Source organism: Pseudopipra pipra, chromosome 4, assembly GCF_036250125.1.
Source record: "Pseudopipra pipra isolate bDixPip1 chromosome 4, bDixPip1.hap1, whole genome shotgun sequence".
NCBI classification, from domain to species: Eukaryota; Metazoa; Chordata; class Aves; order Passeriformes; family Pipridae; genus Pseudopipra; species Pseudopipra pipra.
In genome coordinates, this window is record NC_087552.1 from 69656829 (window position 1) to 69681861 (window position 25033).

Consider the following 25033-nt stretch of genomic DNA (forward strand, 5'->3'; position numbering starts at 1 on the left):
TGAAAAAGATGAGAGCTGTATACAAAGCTTCAAGACCTGAGATTTTGGTTTAAGGACATCTCTAAAACTGACAAATCCCTCCATATACAATCTCCCCCACAACTAACTATCTAATAATCTACAAAGATTTACAAAAATGTATTGAAAAATGAATGCTCTGTTTGTATCTAGGTGTTAGCATTCTAAAAATAACCTCAGTCTGTCCTCCTGAACTCGCACTCAGTAGTGCTCCTAAAAGCACTCAAATAAATTCTACAGTTAAAGAATTGCTTTATCAGCCAAAATTATCTATAAGAATCTTGAGGAATTTTCTGGTAAATAAAATATTGCACTGCAAATATTTGCTCTGCTTTAACCTGGCATTGTTCCTGTTCTGGTTCTATTGACACTTTGAGGGGAAAGACATATTATCATTTTGAGCTGTGTCTCAGTATTCCTGATCTAGTTTCTTTACTGAATCTGTTACAGCACAAATTATCTAAAAAAATGACATTTGATACTTTGATACAAGTGTAACAGTGTGTCAGCTCCGTTTCTTTTCAAAACAGAGGAGGACACAGAACTCAGCAAGTGCAGCTCATTTAAAGTCAGAAAGCTTTCACTGGTCCCAGCATTATTCAGCTTCCACATTTATTGTGTCCATCGGTTTCACACTTGACAACTACTTCTGTCCATAGAGATATTATAACAAAAAAGATAACTTACTTGTTGAAGGAATGGTTTACATCAAAGAAAGCATTCCTGCAGTGCATTACAGGTATAGCTGAGGAGGGTGTAGGGTTTAGGAGCCTTGCCAAGGTCCTGAATGGTGCAGCTCCGTGACTCATCTCACCTGCAGTTTTATCTCTTTGTATTCTTCATTTTGGGTGTCTGCTGCGGGCTGTGGTTCCCTCTGGGCTCGTGACAGTTTCAGAAGGATCATGGTCAGACCCAACACCTGGGGCAGTTGCTAGTGAGGTGCTCTTTGCTTTTTCCCCTCTGGAAGACACAACTTCCAGCCTGAAGTAGAGGAGAGCTTTACAGTCCATGCTCCCTCTTGCCCTACCACTCTCAAAACTTAATTTTAAAGGGTTCCTAGGTTAATTTATTTGTTTACAAAAGACGTTCCTTTGAGAGAATGGGCTGGGTTCACATCTCACACCCGTGCAAATCTGGAGTAATGGCTTTCGTCCTGGAAATCACTTTAATTTATGCCTCTGCAATAAACCAGGAGTTGGCTACTGTGTTCTTCCCTATCATCATTTTAATTCCAGCACATACTTGTATATGCTTTGCAGTAAAATTAGAGAAAGAAACATCTGGCAAACAAAACTATTACCAAATAAATGTTACCCATTGGCCCTGATTTCACACTCAGGATATTGAAAACAAATGTTCTGGTGCTATTGAGATCTTGACATGTTTGTGTTTAGCTTGTTGGGTCAGCTGAAATTGCCTGTGTTCACAGTGATCCCTGATGAGAGATGCTTTGAGTCATAGATTATTTAGACTATTCTCAGCATGGGGTACAACTCAAAGCTCCTTAGCAGCAGGACTCTCATAACAGTGATATAACCCAACAGCAGGTCCTCTGACCTGCCAACACACTTGCCACTTCCAGGGAGTCTGTGTAGCTAAACAAAATATTTGTGAACTAGTGGGAACACAGGAGTCACCTGCTATGAATCTGTCTTTATTTTAAGGACAGCCAGCACTCTATGGCCTGTTCTGATTTCCTGGAATACTGTACCAGGGTTTTGTGTGGAAATGGACCACATCTCAAGAGATGTCAACTGTTTTCTTTTCCTCTTGTCTACTCATTTGGAAAAGAGTCCATACACAGTTTGGCACCTTTTGTTCCAGGGCAGATTTTAAAGGTAGAATGGAACCAGCATCTCTGCTCAGATGTTGATTAAACAGTGATGAACTAGGCAACAGAGTCCACAGAAGAGACTCACAAGTAGTCCAAATTGGCATTTTTGCTGACTCAAGTCAACAAAGTCTGTGTGCAGGGACATGAGAGGGAGAAGAAAAGAGTATATATTTGGGTGAGGGCTGATACCTCAAAATATGAAGAGCAGTGACTTTACCAGGAATATGCAGATGTGTGTGCTCCAACCTCCTTTAGACTTGTCCCTTGCAGCTGACTCCATCCCTTCCTTTCTTCCTCTTCCAGCACAGAACCTCACAGACAAATCCAGCTTCCCCAAACAGGACCACCCTTTCATCCCAACACAGTGTAGAAAGTTGCTCTTCCCGCTTGCCCAGACTGAAATCAGCTTGTTGTTATTAACACAAACAGGAGCAGGGAGCTGATACATCCTGCCGAAAATGCTTGGCTTTTCCATGCATGAGTCACAGAATCACAGAATATGCTGAGTTTGAAGGGACCTACAAAGATCATCGAGTTCAACTCTTAGTCCTGCACAGGACTATCCCCAAGAGTCACACTATGTGCCTGAGGGTATCATCCAGAAGCTTCTTGAACTCTGTCAGGCTTGGTGATGTGACTTCCCTGATGAGCCTGTTCCAGTGCCCAATCACCCTCTGGGTGAAGAATTCCCACTCAGAATATTCTGTGATTCTGTGAACCTTTTTCTAATATTTAACCTAAACCCCCCCTGACACAACCTCAGGCCATTCCCTTGGGTCCTGTCACTGGTCACCACAGAGAAGAGAAACAATACCTGCCCCTCCTCTTCCCCTCAGGAGGAAGTTGTGGAATGTGATGAGGTCTTCCCTCAGCCTCCCCTTCTCCAGGCTGAACAGACTAAATGTTCTCAGCTGCTCCTCTTACGGCTTCTCCTTAAGGCCCTTCACCATCCTTGTTGCCCTCCTTTGGACGCTCTCGAAGAGCTCAATATCTTTCTTCTATTGCGGTGCCCAAAATAGCACACAAGATTCCAGGGGAGGCCGCCCCAGTGCAGAGCAGAGCGGGACAATCCTCTCCCTCGACCTGCTGGTGATGCTTTGCCCAATGCCCCCCAGGACACAGTTGGCACTCCTGGCTGCCAGGGCACTGCTTATTCAACTGCCACTGACCAGGACCCCCAAGTCCCTTTCTGCAGCATTGCTTTCTGGTATCTCATTCCCCAGTCTCTATGTACATCCGGGTTTGCCCCATCCCAGATCCAGAATCCGGCACTTTCCCTCACAGAAATTCATGTGGTTGGTGATTGCCCAGTCCTGTAATTTGTCGAGGTCTCTCAGCAGGGCCTGCCTGCCTCTGAGGGAGACAAGAGCTCCTCCCAATTTTGTGTCACCTGCAAACTTGCTCAGTGTCTCTTCCAGTCCTGCGTCCAAGTCATTTATCAAGATGTCGAAGAGCACAGGGCCTAAGAAGGAGCCTTGTGCAACCCCACTAGTAACAGGTCAACAGTCTGATGTCACCTCATTCACTATCACCCTCTGTGCTCAACCCATGAGCCAATTGCTCACCCACTACATGATGTGTCTATGCAGCTGTGTGATGGACATTTTGACCAGGAGGATCCTGTGAGAGATGCTATGGAAAGCTTTAGTGAAATCCAAGAAGATTACTTCAACTGGCTGCCTTTGATCAACTTTTTTTTTTCATGAAAGGAAATCAGGTTTGATAAGCAGGACTTTCTTCTCCTGAGACCGTGTCGGGTGTGATCAATGACTTTGTTGTCCATCAGGTGTTTTTCATACCTCCCAGAATAATCTTCTCCATAACTTTACCAGGCACTGAAGTGAGACTGGCAGGCCTGGAGTTTCTGGGCTCCTCCTTCTTGCCCTTCTTGAAAATGGGGACAACATTCACGAGCTTCCAGTCAGCTTCCAGTCAGATAACTCATTCCTCATACACAGTATGCATCTTTGTCTCTAGGCAATCCACCTTTTCCTCCATTTCTATCCTTCTTATGGTGCTGTGGAGAATGCCAAATACACTGCCTGGTGTAGGCCGTACCCATTAACTTCTGGCTGTGTAACATGTTCTTACCAGACACCTCTCACCTTTCTGGATGACAGTTACAACAATGTTAGTGTTGTTTGGTTTGGGCTTTCTGTCTTTATTGGAATAATTTTTCTATTCAGGAAGGACTAGGTCAGTCTCAGTAGTCTTGTAGGGGCCTTAGAAGAAACAAAGCATTCAGCCTCAGCCACTTATAATCACTTCAGTGGATCCATTATTCTACCAGCACATGCAAATTTGGTCAAAATGAAACACTTCAGAAAATGTATTGATTTTGTCAGCACTTTAGTTAAAGAAAATAAGAAGGGGGAAGGATTTCAGTCCTGTTGAAATGTGTTGTTTTTAAAATACTTCTATTTTAGATTTGGTTTTGCTTCAGAGAAACTTTTCTTTGGCATTTTAATATTGTGTTGGTTTTTAATAAAATTAAAGTAAAAATCAGAAAAGAAACTGTCTTTTGTTGAATTGTGAACCCAGCAGGTTTAATTTTAAAAGAGAATAAAATGCATATCTAGGTCAGCAGTAATCAGAACTTGTTTCAGCAGAGATATGCACTAAGCCAAAAAAGCTTAGGCAATGTCCTTACCATCTCCTATCATCCGGCTCTATCTGGGGAAAGTGGAACTGCAGGGGACTCAAATAACAAATTAACATGGAATCATTACAAGTAATTTAACTTCTGAAATGGGATATTTCTGCATGAACAATAGATACAGATTGAACCCCCTTCTTTCCCACAACTGTCAAACATGCTTGTTTTTATGAGGCCTGGGATAGAACTCAGTTTGACTTCTTGATAACATCTTCTTTGTATCCAAGCAAGTGAATGTGGCATAGATTTTGAAAAATTCCTATATACATGAAAAATCCAAAATGATTTTTATGTCAGCTTTTTGCTTTCTGTCTGAATTTTTCTTCACCTCCTCTTTATACAAAGATTTAAAGACTTTCAGTTTGAAAATTTTTATATAAAAAACACCTACTGAAGAAAATACGTTTTTATTTATGAAAATCTGCTAATGTTGACAATATTTGATGATTGAGTGATAATTTCTAAGTGATCACTTGTAAATAAAGCATTTGATCATTTTTTCAGACAGTCTTATCAGTAACAATGGAGAGTATATGTCTAATTCTTCTTATGCCATCATGGTAAAATCCGTCCCTAATTATAAATTTACAGTAAGATCGTTTTATTATTCTTAGCAACATGGCAGAGTATGGGACAACAGAAAAAGCTGATTGAGTATGAGAAATGTCCGGTGACCTTACAGTTCAAAAATGTCATCATTAGGGAAGTCTGGCAAGAACAAGGTGGTTGTGTGTCATCCCATTAAGTCTGCCTGTATTAATGAGCAATTACAATGTAGTCACATGGATGTAAGTGAAAATGATTAGGAGTGAAAACTCACCCTGCCCCCATAAAAGGAGCCAGTTGTTTAATTATGAACACACAGAGGATCAGACTTACAATCAGATCCACTATGTATTTTAATTCATGAATCAAGCTTTTGTGTAACTTAGAAAAAGAAAAGCTGTGATTTAATTAGTGGCATGAGAGTTGGACAACCCAATCTCATTAGGACTAATCACTTTCCAGGAAGTGCCGAGTGCCCTGTCTCACACAGCATCTCCCAGAAATGATCACTATTTTGCAGGACTGAGCTCAGTGTTTAATACAACTGTTGCAAGAAGATGTCATTAGCTGTGTTAAGGAGGGCAAAACAGGGACAGAAGGCTGCTATTTTTGAAATGAGTATGGGAATCCAGTCTTTTCCAGCTTCCTCTTAAAGCTCATTAAACCCCACAGTTTGCCACCTACCACCAGTACAGACTCGAAGAACAAAGTGGATTTTATTATGAAGGGAAATAACAGAGGATAATTCCAAACAAACAAGGAAGTTAGGCAGGAAGAGGTCGGATTTGGGGAAGACGATGCACAGATGTTTTCAGAAGTTAATACATCCACGTGGGAGCAGCCACCAAAGGAATCATGAAGGGCAACAGAGGGTGCCATTGTGCCACTGTGCTAACGGTGTCGGCCTTGGCAGAGATGGTTTCCCTCTGAGATCTAGTAGATAAAACACAATCAGATATGTATTTATTTATAAATCTTTGAGATATTGTTTGCATGCCAGTACTGACAATGCAGGCAGGAGGGCATTGCACATGTTTTCATGTATAGATATATTTACACTAATAAATAAATACATTGTTGGGAGGGGGGAATAATACAAAAAAAGCACATCTCCTAGGTAGGCTGTGATAAGCGTGTTCAGCACACATTCTTTCCTAGCTTCATCTGAAATCTATCCACTAATTTCTGGATCTGGCAACATAAAGGCTCCAAGTTAAGCTCTGTCTCTTCCTCCCTCCCCAGTGCTTTGTCATTGGAATATTTCCTTACAGATCTGCTCTGGCTCATGGTCTAGCAGATCAAAGTACTCAGTCATTGACAGCATGTGTTTATAGTAAAAAATGCCATAGCTTCATATCCAGATTTAGCCCTCGCCTCTCAGTGCTGTAGAAAAGGGACATTTTTAGATATCGATGCTCATTCCTGGCTCTCAAGTTATCAGAATTTACAGTTGTAATGTTCTTATGAACAGAGTAACCTATTTTTGGTCAGAATGAAGGCACGTGATAGACCAAAACTATTAAGGCCCCATTGTTTATTAACAGGGTGGTAAAAAAGTAGTCCTAATTAAATATTTTTCAGCTCTCCTAAACACTCCCAAAATAGCCCTGTCTGTAAGGGAAGGGGCATAAGCAGAGGGTGTGACGGGGCAGCACGGCTCTCGTGGCACTCCTTTGGCTGCCTGCATAATTCATACCACTTGTTATGTGCCCAGCCCAGCACTCATCTGACAAAAACCTCTCCCCCCTCTGTGGTGTGTTCCTTACCCACGTCGCAGACAGGCGCTTGCACACTTCATGTAGCATTTGCTTCACAAGGCAGAAGACACTTAGTGAGTAAAATCACTGATGCCCTTTAAATCACTGCAAAGCGGGTCGAGGTCTTAAAAGCTTAAGGGGAGAAGCTGAGCCGTGCAAACGTAGGGTGCAAAAGCTCCGTTGTACAAACAAGAGCCGCGTTCCAAGGATGCTGCCACCTTGGATTTCACTAAAAACAACACCCCCCTCTACTAGTGCTGAACTATTTAGGCTGTGAATCCTCAGGACAGTCAACCTTTATTTTGAACCCGGTATTTTACAGTCCTGCAGGCTCACAATCCTTTCTCCCACGGGACCACAGACTTAGGTACCTGTTGTGGTTTTGCAATACGGACTTGAACACAAGATTTGGTTTCTCTCTGTGTTTGAAAGACAATAAAGACCGGCTAATTATGGGTCCCACTTGCTGTCTGTAGAATATATATGTTCCATAGAGTTTGTTTGGCATTCAGACGGAACAGCAAGGAGACCAGCTAAGCTCTTGACTAGGAGCATTGAAGCTTTGACCCTGGAAGACTTTTTTTTGAGCAGAAGTGTGTGTTCAAGGAACAAAACCATGTGCCATGCAAGTCATTCCTGCTATAAACAGGGTATCTCATCACAGTGCCATCAATTACAATGAACTGAAAATTATGCACAGTGTTTCAGTGAAAATCAACATGAAAAAAGACTTATGTCAGAAAATAATATGGCTCTTTTTGTATAGACTCATCTGAAACTACCGTTTTCCCTCAAGTTTTGCTTTGAAGGTGAAGAGGATCAGGTCTGTAATAGAAATGTCTCATGGAAAGAGAAGTAGAATTATTCAGTGTGAAAAGGTCCAAAATATACACAAGAAGGACTCCTGACTGTCAGCAGCTTGGAGGTAGAGGGGTATACTTCCACTCCTATGGTGAGTGTCCCAAAGAAGACTGAAAAGCTTTCAAACTTAAAAAATAGAGGTTTTGTTTGAACACAGATTAGAGTGATTAATTTCTAAGCAGCAAAAACTCAATGTGGTTAGGGTAACCAGAAGGGAAAGAGCAAGGTTTCTGTGCCTACCATATGCCAAACAGCAGTACATGAACATGGAAGATGAACTGCAAGCTCAAGCCATAAGCTTCTCTGGGACAGTCTCTAATGACCAGGACAAATGAGAAAGAAGTATTTAGTTCCAATGATCTCCCTGGAAGTGTTCAAGGTTGGGTTGGATGGGGCTTTGAGCAAAGCGATCCGGTGGAAGATGTCCCTGTCTGCGACAAGGGGGTTAAAGTAGGTGGTCTTTAAGGTCCCTTCCAACCCAAATCATTCTGTAATTCTGTGAACTTGGTTGTAGAGCATGTCCATGCACATGGTTTTCTTTGCCAGCAAGCACTAGTGTGTTGGGCAAACAAAGAAATCATCCAACTGACCACTGCCACACCACCATTGGCTGCCAACAGAGCCCACAGTGCAAAGGAATAACCGTGTTTTCTCTGTTGATAAACTTGATTAAAACTCTTGTTGGTGTGAGGGAGCCGTGAACCTTCACCTACTGTAAATTCGTAAGAGCTGCCATGATCAGCCAGATTTTTCTTTGGAACAAAGGAAACTCCCCCTTTCAGACCTTCAAAAGTTAGCCTGGTGTCTAATGTTGCCAACCTCACCCTTCCTGTCCCCTCCTCACCCACCTTTGATGGTAAGCCAGGTATTGTTTGGATGATTTATACACACAAGTTTGTTTCTTCACCACTGAAATGCCATCAGCTGCAGTGGATCAGCTCTTTCTTTACCTGAGCACATTGTATGCATGAGAACTGATAATTTTGGTTGTTTTCTGTAAATCCCATGGAATTTATGTTCACAGGTGCTCTCTGAAAATGTAGTAGCAAAGCGTCACCATGGTCCCTCTGAGTCAACTGCAGGGCCAATTAGTACTAGAGGAAAAAGTGGCATCCTCTTGGACATGCACCCTTGAAAGAGACCTGAGCACTTCTATGGTTTCCCCTTGTACCTACAAATTGCTTCAGGCCTGAAGTGCCTAGATTTATCCTTTACAAGTGTTTATATTCTGTTTTACTGTAACTTTTCATCTTAATTTCTATCCCAGTACGGAGCCAAAACTGGAGCTTCTATCCCATGGAAAATTCTGATATACCATATTCTGTTTCTATTCTCAGTCAGAATTAAAAGAATATGTTTAGAAATTCCAACTTGGAAAAAAACACTACCTCTACTGCCCATCACCTGAGTTGTCCCTTATTAAATATAGCTGAAATGTTTTTGGCAATCTGGTATTTTTTTCCTCTTTCTATCACAATAGATAAGAGATTTGAAAGTTTCCTATAATCTCTGTAAACAAGTTAGAATTGTGAAAAAGATTTTCACTGTTTTGACAAAACAGTATAATTTTAACAAAAGAAGTTATTAGTTACATAAGTTATGTTAGATAAATATGTTATAATTCGTCTAGTCTTTTTCTTCCTTAATTTCTGTCAAGTTCATGAACACAGAGACACAGAGGAGACCCACACTCTTCTTCTAAAAATCTTTTTGCCTCCACAAAACCTTTTTCCACAAAAATCTTTAGCTGAGAACGATGCCATTCGCTGATTTGAGACATTGGCACTTATGCCTCGGTCCATACAGTCCTTCCCAAACAGAGGGAAACAGCTGGCTGTGGACAGGATGCTCAGACTTTCTCACTTACACAATTGCACCTTAACTTGAAACTCTAGCACTTAACACTACACTTAGTCTGCCTCGCTACATTCATCCTGTGATCTGGAATACCACAAAACCCCAAACAAAATGGTGCATTGCCTCTTCTGTAACAAATGCTGTGTAATCATTTCCCAGAAAGGGCTGCTCTCATTCTGTGTAAAAGCACAGTCAGGACTGTTTTCTTAATCCCGGAGGTACTCGTGCCCTTGCCCTCCCAGGAACGTTTGGAGAAGAAGAGTGGTAAGGAAAAACAGAGGCTATGGCATGAGACAATTGCACAGCACTACATTTATCGTAATTTTCAAATAGGATAACAGTAAATTACATGAACAACAAGCTAAAATTACAAAACTGCAAACAGTCACCACTTGTTTTTTTATTGGCATACTCCACCCCTGAACATACACCTTTAATATACCCAGATCATGATGCTACTTCCACTAGCACAATGATTTGGCCTTTTGCTTCCTAGAATTTGGAGAAAAGGCTTTAGCCTGACTAAAAGGGAGAAGATTCAGATAATTTTTCTTAAGGAAAAAATATTTAGGATATCATCTACAAGCCATAATCATGAACTTCCTCCAGGACATTCAGGTTAAATATGAGACAACTGCCATCATTATTAAATAGTATAGAAAAAAGCATATTTAACCTTGATGCCTCTGTGTATGTGCTCTTCCCATTGAAAAGCCGGGAGGTGGAGGTGTGATGAAGTGATACCTCTCTGCCATGCTACATGTTCCCCTGGCAAGGGGCTCTGCTGTTGAACCTTACAGCCCAACCCCGCCACACCAACTTAGCCAAAGTGCCAAGGACAAACACTGATGTGACCAGAACATGAGGTCACTGAAAGAGAAACGCATTACCCTCAGTCGGACAGTCCTTTAGATAATTATCTGTTAGACCTTGAAACTCTCAAATCCTCTGGGGCTGGCACACAACAGGAAGGTGGTACCCTTCCCATCCCATCTTTCAGCACGGGATCCATGTACTTTCTTTGGAAGATTATGCACATGCCGTTGTCCATCCTTGCATTAATCACGTGCCATTATTTAGTTGCCATTGGTTGGAGTCCTGTCTCCAGGGTCTTTGGTGGAAAAGGCCTCAAATGACCTGGGTCAGGATCCATGTAAGAAGATCTTATCTTGCCATGTAAGAAAAGAGCTTCTCTCAATTCTTCTTGTTTCGGGTGTAGTCCCTCACTAGACATACATGGAAGATATATTTTAATAGTAATTATCTCCTGGTGCCAAAGATTGCTTTTTAAATTTCTCTAAATCAGCTTTAGTACACTGTCTCTGTAGCACTCTCTGTATATTTGTGTGCACACACAGTTACACGTAGCATGGGATTGCACACTATCTAAACAAGAGCGTGTTTCGTTTTTGTCAGAGCCCAACCATAACACAGTAAGAGTTAATCTCATCGTTCAAAACTCAGCACTTTATCCAGCTTTCTGTCCTGCACGGTCGCTGCATCACCTCCTGAGCTATGCAGGGCAGATGATCAGCAACATCATTGCACCACAAGCTGTCAGGTACCAACCGGCCACAGGAACGCGGTCGCCTGGGGTGGAGGGAGTTACTACTTGCTCCGTGGCATCTGTCAGCATATTGCCATGAGCTTTCATTCTATATTTATGAAAAGGTACTGAGGCACAGCAGGCATTATGCATGATCTTCAGCATAAAAAAGGATCATGCCCTTATCAGTTTTCTGCAGTAATTCACTAAATGTCATTGTTGTTAACCAGGTCTCCCTGGCACGCTGTGGTCCTGCTGAAATGCAGTGCTGTCCTCACACCCCTGTGAGTGTTTGCTCTGTCATGAGATCTTCTGAATGCTGGATGTTTGATAGGCCAGTTAGCTGCCTGAAAAAACATTTTCATTTTCTCTTACTCAATGTTAGAGCCACTATTTCAACTGAAAATAGCTTGGAGTAAGTATTAGGTTTTTTTAAAATAACTTTTATAATAGATTCTGTTTGTGGAATCACTGATTAGTGTTCCTGTGCTGGCTTTTAAAGTGCAGCATGGAATATTGCAGAGAAATGACATTTTTACCACTGGAAGTATTATATTTTAATTGTGTCTATTTTTGGAAGGCTATCCTAAACTGTTCATGGAAAAGCAAAGTAAAACATTTTAGCTCAAAACCCAAGATATATGTCTACCTCTAACAGAGATCTGATTGTTTTACCTTAATGGCTCATTATAGTTACTAGCTACTTTTTCTGAAGCTTAAAGACATTGCAAATAAAAAAAAAAAAATAAACTTCACCAGCTGCAGATTTAAGGAGAGTATTTAAAACCTCAGTAAGAATTCTAAAAATAAATAACAAAAAGGTAAGATCCTAGTTTGGACGGTGAGTTATTTTTGACATTATTTGATACAAGAACTCAACATGGATATTTTTGAAGTATGGTTCTCATTAACATTTGGATAGAGTACATTTCCTTTTCTTGATTCAATCACAAAAAAATTCCACTTACAGATAGCCCATATAATAGTGCAACCTCTTTCACACATTACTACATCGTAACCCACTTTGGCTGCACTTGCTTCAAACAGGTCCACTCTACACATATGGCCTGGCTTTAGTATCTCTTGCTCCCATCTGGTTTAAGTTATCTTCTTTGGGCTATGTTTTACTCAGAGATGCTCTTCAGCTACAGAAAAGAAGTTTTTGAGAGAAAATGTGAACAACAGAGGACCTTTATGCTCCTGCAACTGTGAGAGTTCATCGGAGTTGACTGATCCTACTGCTGTAGATTTTGGCTTTGCAGAGTTTGTTAAACCCCATTTTGTCTGCACGGTCTAAGTTTACATTACAAAACCCTAGGGGCCTGGTTTGGAAATCCGTGATTCATGTGAATATTCCTACTGGAGAGCAGTACCTTGAAAAAACATGTCTTTTATTTTCATTTTCCCAATCACCTCTTTCCCTCCTTGCCTCTCCCTCCAGGATGTGAGTACTGACCACATCCTCCATCCTGGAGAAGTAAAACAACAGTCCTTGCCCCAAGGCTTTTCCATCCTTAGTAGACAGGTTAAGTCAAAATCTAGAAGAGATTTCTACTGTCTTCCCCAACCTTTTGATGTGCCTCAGGATGGGCTGGGAAGCCAAGAGAAGCAAATCCAGCTCACAAGACCTTTTCCTACCATTCAGCCTCACTCCACGCTCATGAGATGGTTGGACCACTGAAGTCAGTGCCTTGTTAGGAAGTCCACAATCTTCTCCTTTCTTGTTCTCTCCTGAAACTCGATGTTCCCGACACAGTGATGCCACTTGACATTACTGATCCCTCCTAAACACCTGCTATCAAATGCATCAAATCTTTTCTTGTCAGCTTGCGTAATGCCCCAGGTCTTTGCAGCATCGAGCAAAACTGATACCACACAGCTGTTGTAGAGTCTTATTTTTTGTTTTGCGGACATGTCACTGCCCCATGCTTTTGCCCTTGAATTTATTTACATCGATATTCACCTTATACTGGTCAAGCTTAAAATGACATCAGATAAAATCCGGGTAGAGTGGTCCAGAGTACTGGGAATGGGAATAAAATACGAAAACGGCCATGATTGTAACTGACCTCAAAGAGGAAGGACAAATCCACTGTTTCTTTTCCTCGATAGATGCAAAGCCATTATTTAACCAAAAGCTTTGTTGTTTGTTTCTACTGAAAGTTTCAATTTTTAGGATTTTTCTTTTAAGGTAATCACTGGCCTTTGGACTCATCAAAGATGAGCCAGATGATTTTCAATTCTTGTTATTAGCTGGAAATGCTGAATTTATGAATCTCCTTAGAATGGAGGGATAGAAGGCAAGAGATCTTAAATAATCTACTAAGAATGAAGGATGAATTTTCTTTTTCAGAACGGAAAACTTGTGATGCTTTTGAATTTATTGATGAAGTTCTGCACAAGAATGCAAAAAGGAAACAACACAGAGAAAAAAAAATTGGAAGTAAGAGCTCTGTGTATAATTGTTCTCATTTTCCAGGGGTAGAAACACCATTTATAACAATTTTTAAGATAGTTTCTGACTTTTTTTAAACTTACATAAAGAATGTAAAAGACAAACATTGATCCTCTTCATTTTTAAATTAACCTTTCCTGATTTGTTTTGTCTTCTGTTAAAACTTTCTTTATCTGTGTCAGTATGGAAGACTAGAAAAATGTGTGTGTATTTTTCCATAATGTGGAAATAATTTGTAATAAATGTAAAAAAAAATCTGAAAAAGGCTATAGTTGTGGGGAATGTATTTTCTTATTCCACAAATTCCAGGAAATATCCACATGACATACAATCAGACTATGCCAGCCCATATAGAACAACACATATATTCAGTAAATGTAACGTTATGTCACAAAATAAAGATTCCTTCCTAGAATTACAGAATTTTATGGAAAAAAAAATAATGCTGTATGACTAGACATAGAAGCATATAGTAAGCATAAGCCATTAAAAAAAAATTAACCTATTCCCCAATACTGAAGTGAGCATTAACAATACAAAAAAGTATATGTTAAAATATTTATAAAATATAATTATTGAATATTGAAAAATATTGAAAAATATGTTAAAATATGTAATTTAAATGCAATTGTGCAGTTACTTTATAAAGTATGTATATTATATATAATACATATAATTATAATAATATATTTTATAATAATAATATTATTCAAATATAATAATATTATAATAATAGAATTATAAATAATAGGTCAATAATATGCTTTTGAAAAAAACTATTGAGACAAATATATATAAATATTTTTCAGGTAGATGCTTTTATATTACTAATTTTTAGTTATATTTTTACATAGTATAGTACTGCATATGTTATAGATAATATTGTTAGCTATCACAGGTAGGAATAAACTCTACAGCTGACAATGTCACATTTCTGTAATTAACATAAGACTGTATAAAACTTGGGTGCATTTTAATTTTTTTCCTGCTTATTAAAAATCATGTGAACATAGAATTATCCTTTCTCAGGTTGTAGTTTTGTAACTTTCATGTAACTTTTACTAACCTAGGCTAGGCTTGCCTTTTATAAGAATAATGAAATATTTTTATCTTCCACAGGAATAACATTAGTACGGAAGTAAGACACGAAACAACTACTCCATTCAACAGTTCAACATGTGAACCTTTACTGTGACCATTTCTACACCAATTCTACAAAGATTACTTTTATACTTTACATATCTAAATACCTAAAAATATAAATAAATATAAATGTAAATATAAAATACATAACATCTGTGTGCCATTAAAAAGCATATTTGAGAAGCTATTCCTTAACTATGAGGTAGTTAAATGAGTTTAAGTTGAAAAGAATTCCAGTCTGATCTACAAAACCTCTGCAGAGAAAAGATTTCCATTCACAGGAACAGATGTTATAAGTTCTGGGGTTTTAGGGTTGCTTTTAGATTTTGGTCCCAGTGAAGACAGGAGTAATAGACTCATCATTACTATAGGAATAAAATCTGATCATAAACAGATATCGCAATAGATCTTTTTTTTTTTTTTTTCCTGGAAAACTGTCTTTGCTATCCAAGATTCAAAACTGCTATTCTTTTGAAGTTAATAACATGAATAATTTTGGTCAGAATTTTTAAAAAAGTCTTCAGACATTTGAGTTGCAGTTTTAAATAGGAATTTTTTAGGGGACAAACATTAATTTCAGTGCAAGTAATAATACAAATTACCACTACTGCAACTCTGATTTGCAAGTAAATGCACATTATTTCTCTATGAAAAGCATACTACTTTATAAAAGTGACAATTATTTTTCAACTCTATCACGCTTTCTTTACAAAATGGGACTCTTGTCTATTACATTTTTAAGTCTTAATTTGGCTGAATTTGCTTTGAACCAAACAGTAGCACTGTAATGACAAAGAACATTTTAAAATCTTTAAAATGTGAGCTGGACACTGTACAGAACATCTCCTTTAATAGCAACAGTGACAGGAGGTAGAGGTGCCTTTCAACTCTCTTTTTATTTTGCCAAGACCATGTCAAATGAGCTAAAAAGAGACCAAGTGACATTGAGCCTGTGTGTGTGTCTGAGGCCACCAGTTCCGGGCAATGCACAAAAGAATTCTGAGCAGGAGTTACCTGCAGAAACAGCAATAAGCCAGGTTATTTTAACTGGAGTGTCAACAACATGCAATGTGATATTTCTTCAGTGTAAACCATGAGGGTTTGGATTTTTTTCCCCCCTCTGTTTTATTTTTTTTATATTTGAGGTCTATTTGGGTGTGGCCAAAAAGAGTAGCACATCCCTGGGCCATAACAGGCTGCAAACCACACTTAGCCTGGAAAGAGGTCCCGGCATCCAGTGGAGCTGAGGACTAACAGCCTAGAAAAGCCTAGAGAATAAGAAGATAAATCCCACACCAAAAGGAGGGAGCAGCATAGTGAAGATGATACAGAGGGTCAATGGAAAGACATTTCAGTCTGCAGCTCTGAAGGATGACTGAGCTGAAGTAACTGCTCCACCAGTGAGATGAAGATGTCAGACTTGGGAACATGATGCTCCATGAGACCAAGCATGGGCAGACCTGACTACCATCAGCAAAACTTTGATTTCTTGAAGAAATGAGTTTGGAAACACATATACATAAGGACACTGTGCCCAGAGTGAAAGATTTGATCTAGAATAACACCAAAAGAATATCTCTGGGTGGGGAATGCAATGTTGTCCAGCTGAATTGTTTCCCAGAGCACAGGCAGTATGGGCAGGTGTCCTCTGTAGAGGCTGATGACCATAAGGGTGGTTGGCTGAATCACTGCCCTTCTCCTCATGGGATGTCCTGCCAGCTTTGATCTCTGGAGCCAATGCCCCCCTGGCTGAGCAGCTGCTCACAGGGGATTTTCCAAGAGGGCTCCTGTCTCTGTGCTTGTTAGCCCTTCTGAGCTCATTAGCCCCTCTTGGCCTTAAGCAGACAAGCCCCAGTGACATTTACTGCTGGATGAAAAGCCCCTCCTGTTATTTGGCTCTTCTAGTGAAGGATGAGATTAAGAAACTCATGGCATAATACGGCCATGTGGTGACTTTGGATAGCCAGCTGGAGTCATTTGGGGAATAATGCCATGTGCATTAATTTTGATTTTGTACTTTGCTCAAGAAGCCCGGTGAGTGAGAGGCAGACAAAGGGGTAATCAGCTATGACACCAAAACTTCAGTCTCAAAGTTGTTTTTTTCCATGTGAATCTGCCAGAACCCAAAAAGCAAAATAGAAAACTTCCCTAATTTTCAAACTGCTCAGTCTTTGTCTTCTCTGTATCTCAAACAGGAATATCATTCTTTTTATGTGAGCCCCACGGGGAGCTACTATGAAACTTCCCCCACAGGTAAGCATGGTTGATGGATTGCAAAAGAAATGCCTTAACAATTGGTCCTAAGGTACTGTAGTAGAAGAAAGGTCAATGAAAATTTAACTGCAGCAAGTGGAACAGAAGTTGCCAATGCACGAAATAAAATGCCATCCAGATAAAGCAGCTTGGTATACCCTTACTCACAGCTACACCACAGGTTAAACTATACAGGTATAGAGAGCTCCAGCTCATCATGGAAACTCTCCTTTTCCTATTCAGTATGTCATAGCCCTGTACCCATCAGTGTCCTCTCCCTGTGCCAAAGGTGTTGGCAAGACTGAACCTTGTCATTACTCCACTCCAGAAATCCCATGGGACTGGGACTGAGAAAGGAACAGAAACTGGCTACTGTCTTGGATTGAAAAAAAAGCTCTGAGGTCTGAAGCAGAAGATTTGGTACCATTGCTTTTAAATGCAAGAGACACCAGGGTCAGCAGGGCGGACTCTGGAGACATTGTGGAGGAATTATGTTCTGTGAGTTCTGCCCTGCAGAGCTTACTCAGGTGGACAGACTCGTTAACAACAATTAACATCCCATTTCCAGGCAAAGCTTGTAAAAGTACAAGTGTAAGCAGTGACTCAAAGCTGAAGTAACATTTAAAAGTCAATTTTCCTGCACATCCAAGTCAAACAATCCAGATCTGAGTTTCTGCAGGCACTCAGTAGTCTCATGTGCTGTTTCTGGGCAACAGGGAGGCTTTTACACAAACAGCCTTGCTACAGCTTCCAGCAGGCTGAAAACAGGCTTTATTCACACCATTACTGAATGCTGCCTAATTGCATTCTGCCTCCCTGCTTATTTATTGGTTTGCATCAGGCGACCCTTTGGTGGTGCAGCTTTGCGTGGAGAACATCAAAAGGAGGGTCAGAAGTTATCGTAGCTTTCTCATCTTGTAGCCAACATGTTTTTCCCAATCAGCACACATCTGCCTTGCATTTTGTAAATTTTAGCACGTTGAAATCATTGTGGCTCACAAAAGCTTTTCTGGAGCCCACTTGGTTGGTGCACACTGAAATCACTGCAGCTTCAGGTCCTGCTCTCCAAATGCTCAAGTACTTGAGTTACTTTGCACATCTGAGGAGTCCCATTGACCCAGTGGGAATGTCTGAGTGGGTAAATGTCTGCGAGACCCAGACCCTAAAGCTGAAGTGAGGCTGAAAAGCATGAGCAAAAAGGGGTCAGAGAGAAGGAAGGACATGATAAAACACAGTAAGCAGTGAACAAGCTTGGGCTGTGAAATCAGGTATTACTATTTAACTTCTCATAACAAAACAGTAAGGAACTCCTTGCAGCATGGGTAAGATAACAAACTGAGAAATAACAGAGGCAAATACTTTGAATGAAGTCACATAATTCTCTCTTGATCACAAAAAGTAATTAATGCTGGAAATTAATAAAAAATGCAATAAGGGAATGATTGTACTTCCTCCTAACTATGGAATATGGATACATACATTGGATTTTAAGGAACAAAAAGATATAATGACAATAATGGGACATTTCCGCAGCACAGACTGGAAGATGTTGCTAAACTGATTGACACTGATTTTAGACACTAGCTAACACTTATCACAGGTTAAAAATAAAACATCACAAAGTTTGGTGGTTGGATAAGAGAGAATAGTGGCAGCTGACACAGAAGTTTGTGCACATTAGGCTGAAAAGCAGTTTGGGGCAGGAATTTGTGTTGTGATATATTTCTACACCTGCAACCTATTGCCAAAAAGTATTATTAAGCCATAAAAAGTTGATTAAAAAAAAAATTAAATCAATTTTTTGTAAATAATACTGTTGAAGACCTGCATGTTTGGGAGCACCGTTGCTCATTCAGAGTTTAAACTGAGTTTCCAGGATTAGAGACACAGTAAAATAAGCCCTTCCATTACCCTGGACAGCCCGCTGCGGGATGCAAGGGTGACTTGCTCTTGACCTAGTCTCGATTTTGGAGTCATGCCCTGATTTGAGTAAATGTGACTCACTAGTGTACTACAAAAATACAATTTCCTGGTTGTTGGGTGATTAACTGTTTGTCCTGCTGCAATCCTTTCCACTCACCCCCCCTTTACAGTGTGGCAGGAGGGATGAACTGTAAATTTGCTGGAACAACACCACCAGCAAACTCAGCACAAGCACCCTGCGAGTTGCATATCCTAAAACCCCAGTGTACTTCAATTTAAATCGAAAAAACTCCACTTTCTCCCTCAATCTGAATAATTGCCATAATAAAGACACTGAGGAGTTAATGCTGAATGTGGCTTTGGATGGTGTCAGAGCCTTTGATGTCCCGTAGTTTGTCAGTTTGCAGTTGTTGCTGTGGAGTTCCCGCATTCGAGACCCCGTGGGGCTGGAGCTGGTGAGCACGGGCAGACCCCGCTCCTGGCATTAGCAAATACAATAAGAAACACAGATAGACGGGAATAGGGAGAGCAGCAGCCTCTCAGTGGGAAAAAAAATGCCTGTTTGTCCCAGCTGAAATGCTTTGCAGCAGCTTTCAGACCTTGACAACCACCTGGGGAAGCGTGGGGAGAGTTTGGGGGGGATCCAACCACTTCACCTCTCTTCTGACCCCAAAATGTTACTGATGTGTTTCTGTGTAACGGTCAGAACGAACCCGCTGCAATTTTGTAAGTTTTTTTTCCAAGAGGAGCAGTAATCTGGGTGGCTCCATGATCTGGGGATCACATTTGGATGCCTGGAGGGGCTGAACATTGAATCTTTGAGTAATCGGGGCTCAGCAGAGTCAAGCAAATGCAAATACTTTCGCTTATTTGTTTTTGAAATCCTTGGAGAACTCCCCTTTAACATGACACCAAGTTTAGGTGAGAAACTGCCAGTTTCTGTGCGTTGGCATGGATTTTCAAAAACCTTATCAACACATCCAAAGTTTACTATTTTCTCATTATCTCTTCTTTCCATCATGTGGTTGAGTATTTTTTTTTAATGTCAGGATTTTTCTTCTGAAGGTCATACTGTCATTTAACTATTTTAAACTGCTACATACCAATGTATGCAAATTTCTCTTATCTATTTCCGTGTTGTCTGAGGTATTTCATAATTTTATAAACTTAAATTATCAATTACTTTGTCCACACACTATCTCAGACATGACTGATTACGCGAAATGGAGCATTTTAAAATTAGGAAACCTCAGGGTTTTTTTGCCCCTCTCTTGAGCACTCTGACTTCTTTAGGTAAGGTGCTGGGCAACTCACTATAACTTTTTGCACCTCTTTTTTTAGATTTCATCCATTTTGCAGAGCTCCAATAATTTATTTCTCAAAATGTTATTGTGCAACTAAACTAATTAACTTCCTTTTGGATGACAGAACACAAACTGTGCTCACTTATTGAGCCTAGTAATCGAAGATAATTTGAATATAATGTGGCCTTAAAATTAGTAGCCCTGAAACAAATAAGAATAACAGACTCTAAGGAAAATTATCAGAATAGGAGCACAGCAGGCTCTCTTTAAATGTGTCTTTAAAAATAAATTGCATACTAATAATCCTATTATTCAATGGAAAAAAAGAGTATCTTTCTATGTTTATTAGATGTTCTGGAAAAGCCACAGACTTTTATAATACTGCTTCTCACAAATCACTTCAGTTTAATGACAACTTACTGTACGTTTCATCTCACATTTAAGTAAATATGTTTATTTCATCCCAGAGAGAGATTTTATTTTAACTTCAAGATTATAATTTCTTAGAAGCCTGTCAGAACCACATGAGCACTGCCAAATGGAAAGACATACCACCACCCCCCGGTATGTTTAAAAATTAAGGGTTTTTTCCTCCAGCAAAGAAAAATACTTATTTATTCTGACAAAGAAACAAAGAACAGTGATCAGGGACACCAAAGTTAACTGCTGCCTGAAGTCATAAACATCTGGTGGCTATTTTAATTGCATTGTGAACTAACCACAAAATCCTCCGCTAAAGAATAAAAATATTTCCCCTGTGCAATATTGTATTTTAGAATTCCTCTCTTCTGAATCAATGTCAGACGTGATTACAGCACAATGAAGTCTGTGTTTCATGCCTGCATCTTCTTGAAAACGCCACATACCCTCACTACAATTGCAGGGTTACTCAAAGAGTCGCATACGGACAAATTTTTCGGGTTATTGCTGTAAACACTCAAAGATAGAACATAATGCTCACATCATTGTCATTTGTTTGAAAGTAAGTTAGATGGATTAGTATGTCTGCATACAAATACTGGACATTAGAAAGCACACAGATAATCACACAAGCACACAAATTCGTGTATATGAGAATGTGTGTGTGTGTGTGTATATATACACACGCACATACACAAAAATGCAGATATTCGTACATATATATGCATATACACGTATATATAAGATGCATTCAATAAGTAGTAATACAACCTACCTAAATGTGAATAGAAATTGCTGTTAATAAAATACTTGCATGAGTTGTACAGGGACCTTCTAAATGTCTGTGCTTCCTGGGGAGACCAAATGACCTCTTTTTTACAGATACCAAGATCAAAGCTCTTGGTTTAGATACTCCAGCTGTCCCTCTCGTTGGCATTTGACATGCAACCCGGTCCATTTAAAATCAGGGGGCATGTAAACATTTTAACCCTTGGCAGCAGTATCTGAGAAAGATGTTAGCAATAAATGGTCATAACTGCCTGGGCCAAATCACATTTGGTGTCCTTCCTTTGAAGTCCATGCAGGCACTGTACCCTATGGTTTTGACAAAGAGCCAAGTCCAAAAAAAGGATGTAGGCTCTCGAAGCTGTCCGGATGCGGACTCTGGGATCCAGAGTGGCTCCGTGCAGCTGAACAGTTGCCTCCAAGCTCGCTGCAGGCCTCCCTGCCTGACCTTGGAGGGTTTTTGCCAATGGCTCTGCCTTGGTGCACTCCCTGCATCGCCCCAGCACTCAAGTGCCAATGTTTTTGCATAAGCAAAGGGGCACCTTCATCCCTTGTGAAACCTCCTTTAGTGGGTGCACACTAGGGTAACACATGCTGATAGGATTAGGCCCTGCTCTTAATTTAGTCACAGCTATTTTCTTTTTTTAAACCATTGCCACAGGAGGGTGCCATTTTTCTGCTGAAGCCCCAATTGGTCGGGTCCCTTGAACAGAACTGAGTCACGGGTTTCAAATACTTGAGCTCCATCATGCCCCAGGAGAGCAGGAGATGATGGATGTGAGCCCGGGAGAGGTGTCCTTGTGTGCTCACATTCTTCCCACCTAAGTCAAGCCAGGTCCCTAGACATGAGTAAACAAATATCAACAAGATCCCATCGGTATAAGTGCTACTTTTGGTCCTCACTGCCAGGTTGTTTTCTGTCATATTTTTGGAAGAGAGGTAGCAGTGGAGAACTGGCACCTTTCTCTTCTGCAGCCATGCTTTAAAAAAAGTGAGTCTTTTTGTCTCTCTTTTTCCAGTCTTTGAAGAAACAGTGGTGAACCCCACCTCATTTGATTCATGAAGGGACTTGGCTTTGGCACTAGGTACTCATGGTCTGGAGAAAGGATGAGCTACATACCTAAATAAAGTATGACCCATGGGCTTGTGCGTGGCCTGAGTGTCGTTCTCCCAGGCAGAGAGCCCAGCTGCTTGACTCACTTTCATTTTGGGTTTAGATTTAGCTTAAATGTGTTGAAATATGTTTTCCCTTAAAATGCCGAAGTGCCCAAAGTGCCCCAGGACACCTATGCTGGTGAAGCCAGGTGTGGTGCGAAGGCAGGCTGATGTGACGCTGGTTATCAGAGGGGCAGAGCAGACCTGTGGCACAGCAGCCTCATAAGGTGATGCAGAACTTGTTCAACAGCACATGATGCCATGGGGAAGAGGAGGAGGGTACTGCAGACCAGAGTACCTCCCTTCCCAGGGACACCTTCCTGGTAAGGTGGGTGCTGCAAAGCCAGCTCTGATGGTTGTTGTCTGGCAGTGGAATGGGGAGCTGGATGAGGTGACAGGAACTGGTTCTCAGGGGGAGACCCAAGAACCCATTTCCTTCTAGGAGAACAGTTGATGTAGTCAGCTGAAATGGTGGAAATAATCCCAGTGGCAGAACCCCAGGGATTTCCCTTCTCCAACTACCAAACAGTCTCTGCCTCATTCACCCATTTGGCTTCTCCAAACACGTGAGTTTCAGACTTGCCCCCCTTCTTGCTCCTCCTGGTGCCATTTTCTTTTTGGACAGCCACTTTCACAAAGGATTTGTGTCCCCCATGCCAGGACAAGGAACTGCCCAATTAGACATCTATCCCAGTGCCGTGACCGTCCCCCTCAGATCTCTGTGGGTAGCAGTCAGGCATCCTCATGAGCATCCCTGAGCTTGAGTGTCACTGTCTATGGGCAAATGTAGCTAAACACAGACATTTTATGCAGCAATCCCTGATTTTCAGGCCAAATAGAGCCAACTGCTTTGTGCCTTCCTGTTCTTACTCTAAGGGTAGAAGTTGCAAGGTAGAAGTTGCAAGGTAGAAGTTGCTTCAGCCTTGTGCATGGCTCCCCTTGGCACGCTCACAACTGCTCAGATTGTGATGGCTCCTCCATTATTAAGTTCATGAGTACATAAAACTACACTCAGAGATGAATTAGTAATATTTAAATCAAATTAACTGCAATTGACTTTCAGCATATTTGAGTATTTAAAGGCAATGGCAGTCACCATCCACTGCAAATAAAGTTATTAATGGCATTGTAAGTACTGGAGAATGTATTTGCATTCAACATCTATTGTCACTGATCATGTGAGTCTTTTATACCAATAAATATCTCAGCAAACATGATCTAAAGGGGTCATTGAAAGGGAAAATGATAAAATAATGCTAACCTCTTAAGTTTTTTCCCCTATTATTCTTTCTTATAGAACAGCAGCTATTAAAGTGTCTTGTTAAATATGTGGTTTTTAAATAAGTGCCCACTTACACTAAAATCTACTGTGGATTAATATTCTTTTAAAAGTTAGGCTTCTACAAAGAGATAAAACAATCTAACTACAACATTTTAGAGTTTAAACAAATACACTGTAGTGGAAAGATTTGGTTGTTATTAACTGACAGTAGTTATACCAGCACATTTATTTACACCAGTGCATTTATGTTACAGAATGCTATTGGGGAAGGATTTCCTAATAGTGCAAGCATAGGTGGAAATATTAAAAGAAACAATGCGCAGAATTTCTATAATTAATACAGAGTTGACTATAGGTGTTGGTAGTCAAGAAACTGAAGAAATTGACCAAACATCTTCCATATTGGTGTTGTTTGAGAATTGCTCCCTAACCAGAAAGACTCAAACCTGGATTCCAGGCGTACCAATCCTGCACTTCCTATCAGTTGCTGATATGGATCACTGGGCACAGCTCTAATTGACTGATTACACAAAAGCTCTTTGCAAAATCAAGGCTAAGTCTCTACAAAGTACAAGCTGCAGTTCCTACTGACTGGCTCCAACACAGCTTCAAAGTTTGCATAGAGCCACCCAAATTGAATTTGCTGTCTAAAAAGCAGAACTTGGGAGATTTGTCCTGTGCATTTACAGAGTCTGAGGGAATAATGAATAGAACTGGAACAGCCAGATGAAACTTTAATAGCCAGGGTATAAATTGAGCAGCAGTGTTTAAAAACATATTTTGTATCTGGCTTCAAGAAAAAAAAGGATTTAGATCAGAATTGGTGTTAAGGTTGGAATGCCAGCTTTTGATTTGCTGATAGCAAAATTCAGATGAATTTTGGGGGAAAATGATAGCACAAACTAGCATGCCTCTATAATATGATTTCAGTGATGGGGCTGTGAGCTTGTTTTCCTTTTACCTATTTCAAAACTAATTAAATTACCTGGTACCGTGTCTACTTACTTACACTGTAATCTCAAATCTAATTCTGCAGATGGCCTTGAGACATCTTTTCATCTGTTGCCTTGAAAACAGGAAGAAAAATAAAGGAAGAGAAAGGGAAGTGTAATCAAAATTCCTGGTAGCAACTGAAGATCTGCTTATCAAACTGCTTCATTGTCACAATTATTGAGAAACAAGCCATCTCACTTTCAGTGTGGGCTATGATCTCACGTGGCAAATGGTGGAATATCAG

At 40.3% G+C, this 25033-nt stretch overlaps 1 long non-coding RNA gene across 1 annotated transcript; it reads right to left on the reverse strand.

The window, feature by feature from the left end:
* Nucleotides 1–5747: 5747 nt before the first annotated feature.
* On the reverse strand, nt 5748–21608 carry LOC135413576 (uncharacterized). The gene is made up of 2 exons (XR_010430301.1): nt 21349–21608; nt 5748–5987 (listed from the first exon to the last, which is right to left on the reverse strand). It is a non-coding gene; the product is annotated as an uncharacterized LOC135413576 (long non-coding RNA).
* Between the last annotated feature and the right edge of the window lie 3425 nt (nt 21609–25033).